Below are 5,950 nucleotides of genomic sequence, written 5' to 3'. Positions count from 1 at the left end.
TCTCATGAACTCTGATATAACCAGAGGTTTAGAAAACCTCTTTTGTGGCTTTACAGCTTAGCTAAACAGTGAGTAAGAACTAATATGGCTCTCAGTGGTCTTTCTGGGCATTGATTCAAGTCAGCAGGCAGTATTTCTCCCTCAGAGAGTCACACATAACTAAGAAGCAGGACAGGGTTCCAGAGCCTGCATAAGGGCTGCCAAAAGATCTCAATTCCAAACCACTGAGAAAGCAAGACCCCTAACATGACCTAAAATGGCAACCCAAGAGGGAGAAGGAGGTTATAGACAATTTGTGTTCAGTTCTGCAGTCCCAGAGTCATCAGCTAGCTTTGGAAACTGTATGTGAAGGGAATGGGTAAAAGGTAAAAGTGGCCATCACCCAAGTGATCTTTAAATATAAAGTACAGTTCATTGTGCCTTAAAGATTTATAAGTCAAGTAATGGCCCATAAGCACCAAAGTGACTAAGGTTCATTTTAGAGTACATAAGAGTATATATAGCTGCCAACCTCAAAGGTATAAAACAAACTAGTTATGAAAATCTATTTCTGGCAAAGGTTTTCTCAATGACATCAGCCTTTCTTGACTGAAGGCAGCCTCTTTTGGTGCCCTAATTCAGACATTTTCTGGGCCTTAGAACTGTAAACTTGTAACATTAAATTATCTTTATAAAAGCCATTCCATTTATGGCATACTGCATTCCACCAACTTAAGAAAACAATTCACTGGGTGTGAAGGAAAATATTCCTCTCATGTTTCAACCAGTCAAAAAAGTAAAGGCAGTATTGAATATATGCATATTCAATATATATACACACATTTATATAATTAGATTTCCTATACATTCAGTTGGTACAAGTGACTATATTATTTTGATTGTATCTTTTAATATGCCTACCATCTAAATTCATAATGGCCTTTCTGGCATGCATCAATAAATAAAATTAAAAGCATGAAGTTAAAAAAAGCTGAAAATAAATAGTTGTTAGATTTGTATTTAAAGTGGCATTTGTAGGCATTGAAGCAAATACTTGAATCTGAGCAAGGATAGAGATGTAGCCAGAGGTGGATTACTTAACAGTTCTTGAGTGGTAAAATTGAAGAGTGCAGGTGTGTCTCACCCATTTGTCATCTTGACATTTGGGTCCCATAATTCATCAAAATGAATGTGCACAAGATTCCAATGGTGTTAGTCCAGCAATTAGTGTATACTCCAGCAGACAGCTACACAATGTAATTGGTTCCAGAGGAGTTTGGTGTTCAAAGACCTTAGCCCAAGGATGTGCTTTAATTTGAGGGAATTTGAATTCTGTGTAGTTTGGGTTTATTTTTCTAATTTACTCACTTGTTGGTATTCCCATGATCTTGATTATTTACACCAATTCATCCACACCACTGACCCCTGGAAATATTGATTATCTTGGCACCAGCTCAGTCAACACACAACTGTACATCCATACTAGAGATATAATCATTGGCTCTGAAGATCAATTCTGGTCCTCTATAGAACTGAGAACTGATATATGAAACACTGTTTTCTCCTTGGGCCAGCTGCTTTGCACTTCCAAATTTGCAGAGTTTTAAAACAGCTGTATCAGGATCCAACAAGGGGTTCTGTGGTTTAATATCCTGATGATAGATTCCAAAGTAATGTATATATGCTAAACTTTGGAATAGCTAATGCATATACAACTGAACACAGATCACAGGGAGTGTCTGTTTGGATAGACTATAGTGTCTGGCAACTCTGATTACTGTTCCCAGAACATTGTTCAGCATGAGATTAAGATAGATCTCATCTTTCTTCTCACCACTTAAGTAGAAGGAATTACACAATTGGACTATGTTACAGTGATCTAGTTTTCTCATTATCTGGAGCTCTTGGTTCTTAAATCTCTTTTCCTGCAACATTTTCTTGATAGCAATCAGTTCTCCAGAATTATACAGTTTGGCTTGATATACTACACCAAAGGACCCATTTTCAATCACTTTCATAGCTGTATTTCTGAATTCTTATGTCCTGTCTGGACTCTCTCCAGGAGTTAACACCATTGTTGTCACCTTACTGCCATTGTTATCTCTGCTAACTTTCATACTGCCAAAAGCTGAAGGCTGATGCACTGACTTACAGCTCTCTGTAAAGCAACAGGTTCTGGGCTTCCCTGAAATGATCTTCTCTCCCTGAGTCACTTTATTTTCCTTCCTTCTTTTTTTTCTTTTTGTTTTGTATTGGGGTTTTAGGTTAATGATAAATGCAACATTAAGTTCTCCTACAAGGAAAATAATAATACAAATACTTCCTCCTCTTGGCTTTTCATTCCTTTTGTATAACTATATAAAAGCAATTGATGTATTTCTCTTTCAAGTCAGATTGGTATGGATATTTAACATACAGATTACTTGGAGATGGGAAAAAATACAATTATTTCCCCTCATTTTCCTGGGGAAGGAAAAGAAGGGATCTTATATTACACTGAATATTATATATTCCTAGGGAATTTTTCTCTGAGTCAATGAAGAAAGGAAGCCATGGAAGGTTCAGAAGGCTCATGCTTGAAGAAGAGGGATGGGAATGAGGGAGTGAGACTAAGGGGTTGGCTGGGAAATGCTGCTGATCTAGCAGCAGTGGAATCTGGTGGACTGATAGCAAGGGTCCAGTGAATTAGAGGATGGTGGAGTCACATCAGTCAGAAACAGGTGGTGGCAGCAGATCCTCTCTCCACACTGCCAAGAGCAGCTGCAAGCAGTGGCTGGATACAAGGGCCGTGGCAGTGGTGGTAGCAGTGACAGACAACTCTCTTTAGACCCTAGGCCCCTCAACTTCTTCCCATAAGCTGAGGACATGAGAAACTGGCAAGCACTTCTGTCTCTCAGGACCATTTTTGCAACAGTGTGGCTGCCATCCACCTCTGCACAGTGTCCATTTAGGAAGTGTCTGTGTTCTAGTTTGCTAGCTGCCAGAATGCAATATACCAGAAATTGAATGGCTTTTAGAAAGGGGAAGTTCGTTGCTAGTTTATAGTTCTGCTAATTTACAGTTCTAAAGTCAAGAAAATGTTCCAATTAAAGCAAGTTTATAAAAATGCCTAAATTATAAAAATGTACAAAGACATTACCTTCACTCAAGAAAGACCAATGAAGTTCAGGGTTTCTCTCTCAACTGGAAAGGCAGATGACAAACCTGGCAACATCTAGCTTTCTCTTTGAGCCTCTTGCTTCCAGAAGCTCTCCAGGGGCATTCTCCTTCATCTCCAGAGGTCACTGGCTGGAAGACTCTGTAGAACTCATGTCTCTGCTGCTCTCATCATTCTTCTCATTCTAGAAAAACAGAACTCTGTCTCCAAAATGCTTCCTCTTGTAAAGGATTCCAGTAAACTTATCAAGACCCACATGTAATGAGTGGGGTCACATCTCTCCCTATTCAAAAGTTAATATCCAAATTTGGGCTAGTCACATCTCTGTGGAGATAATTCAAGTTTACAGCATGCAATGCTCCCACAAGACTGGGTTGGGGTTAAGATATGGCTCTTCTAGGGTACACAAGTCATTTGAACCATGCCTGGAGCCTTGCCAGCTTTGACCCAACCCTGGAGCCTTGTCCCAAGCCTGAAGAAATTGTTGATCCTATGGTATAGGGCCAGGCTCATTCCTGAGATTCATATCCCATATTGCCAGGAAGACTTTCACCCCTGGATGTCATGTCCCATGTGATGGTGGGAGGGAAGGGCAATTATTTTACTTGCAGACTTGGATTTACAGAGAGAGAGAGAGGCCACATCTGATCAACCAAAGAGGTTCTCTAGAAGTAACTCAAACATAACTATAAGTAGGCTTAGCTTCTCCTTTACATAAATAAACCTCACAAGAGCAAACCTCAAGATCAAGGCTTGACCTATTGACCTGGGAGCCCCTAATGTTTGAGACAGTATCAGGGGTTTACCCAGTGGTAAAGCTTAATTATTTCACATATTTTGTCCTGTCCCTTAAGAGTTTTTGCCAAAACTTTTAAAATTATCTGCTTAACATACTCTTGGATGTATCTGAGCATTGCAAAAATCCTGCTTTCCATACTGGGCTCATGTGTTTGTGTTATTTAAATGATCTAGACAAACAGGTTGAGTTAGATTATGTGTTGCAGAAATTTTTGATTTTTGGATAAAATAAACCTCTCTTCCTTTGTTTTAATAGAATAAGTGAAGTCCTAAAATATAGACAATGTCTTCCTTACATCTGTATTCTGACTGTTAGTCTCAACCTGATTGGCTTTATTCATATCTCTGAAGCCTGACTTCTTTTTTGATTTCTTTAACAGTTTTTGCAAGTGGCAAAGCTGACTTTCAGACATGTAGAATTCCTACTCTGAGTTTTACTGTAACACAGTCACTCAAAGTTCCAGGAAAATACCAGGTTATATCCATATAGCAGGACATATCAAAGTCTAGAAATAATTACCGCTCTAGGCTGAATGTGGCAGCTATAAGAGCTTACAATCTAGGTGTCAATTTTCTTATAAGTGTTTCTTAAAACAGACCATATGATATTTGTTCTTTTGCTTCTGGGTTATTTTGCATCACATTATGTCCCCTAGGTTCCTTCCCCTCATTCCATGCCTCATGACATGATTTCTTTCTATATCTGCACAATATTCAATCATACATATACACCACAGTCCCCCATACTTCTTCTCAGCCAATGTATCCTTCAACTAATTCCCTCTATTGGGAATTATGGATAATGTCCAAAGTCAATAATCCACATCTCACATTATTGTCACTTAGTTTCATAATCAACACTCTCAATTTTAGACAATATTCATTGCTCTCTAGACAAAAATAATTAATAAATATACCTTCACAAAATAGAAAATCTAAATCTCACCTTAACTCTTATTCTTCCCCCCTAATTATTTACCCATCATATTGCTATGGTACTGTTGATGTCTTCCTATTGATGGACACTTGGATTTTTTCCCATCGTTTGGCAATTGTGAATAATGTTGCTCTAATTATCGGTATACAAATGTCTGTTTCTGTCACTGCTTTCCACTCTTCTGGATATACACCAAGTAGTGGGATTTCTGGGTGATAGGGAAAGTCAATATTTAATTTTCTAAGGAACTAACAAACTGCCTTCTATAGCAGCTGTACCATTATACATTCTCATCAGCAGTGCATAATTGTTCCAATTTCTCCAATATTTTAAATTTCCTATTTGTTTAATAGCAGCCGTTCTTATAGGTGTGAGGTGATATCACATTGTAGTCTTAATTGGTATTTCTCTTATAGCTAATGAAAATAAGCATCTTTTCATGTGGTTTTTATCCATCTGTATTTGCTCCTCAGAAAAAATGTCTATTCATATCTTTATCCCATTTTATAACTAGATTATTTGTTCTTTTTTTGTTGAGCTGTTGAACTGTTGATTTCTTTATATGAGATATCAAACCTTTATCCAATGCATGGTTTCTATTTTCTCCCATTAAGTAAGCTGCCTTCACCTTTATGACAAAGAATTTTGAAGCACAGAAGCATTTGATTTTGAGGAGTTCCCATTTATCTAAATTTCTATTGCTACTTGTGCTTTGGGTATAAGGTTTAGGAAGCTACCTCCCATTATGAGGCTGTGATGAGGTTTCCCTGTATTTCCTTCTAGAAGTTTTATGTAATGGCTCTCATATTTAAGTCTTTGATCCACTTTGAGTTAAGCTTTGTATAGCATGTGTGATAAGGATCCTCATTCATTCAACTAGTGTTATACAGTTCACCCATGCCCATTTGTTGAAAATACTTTTATGTCCAAGTTCAGTGGATTTGAGGACACTGCTAAAGATCAATTGACCATTAATTTGGTGGTCTATTTCCACACTTTTGATTCAATTCCATTGGTCAACACTATCTCTGTACCAATACCATGCTGTTTTTGACCACTGTGGCTTTATAAAAATCTTT

General features: G+C 37.8%; 1 pseudogene; it reads right to left on the bottom strand.

Moving 5' to 3' along the window:
* Nucleotides 1-1,119: 1,119 nt before the first annotated feature.
* Nucleotides 1,120-2,096, bottom strand: LOC143669607 (glycogen synthase kinase-3 beta pseudogene; annotated as a pseudogene).
* Between the last annotated feature and the right edge of the window lie 3,854 nt (nucleotides 2,097-5,950).

Source organism: Tamandua tetradactyla, chromosome 26 (assembly GCF_023851605.1).
Source record: "Tamandua tetradactyla isolate mTamTet1 chromosome 26, mTamTet1.pri, whole genome shotgun sequence".
Taxonomy (NCBI): Eukaryota; Metazoa; Chordata; class Mammalia; order Pilosa; family Myrmecophagidae; genus Tamandua; species Tamandua tetradactyla.
The sequence above is the reverse complement of the archived record's forward strand: the minus strand, read 5'-3'. Positions and strand labels throughout refer to the sequence as shown.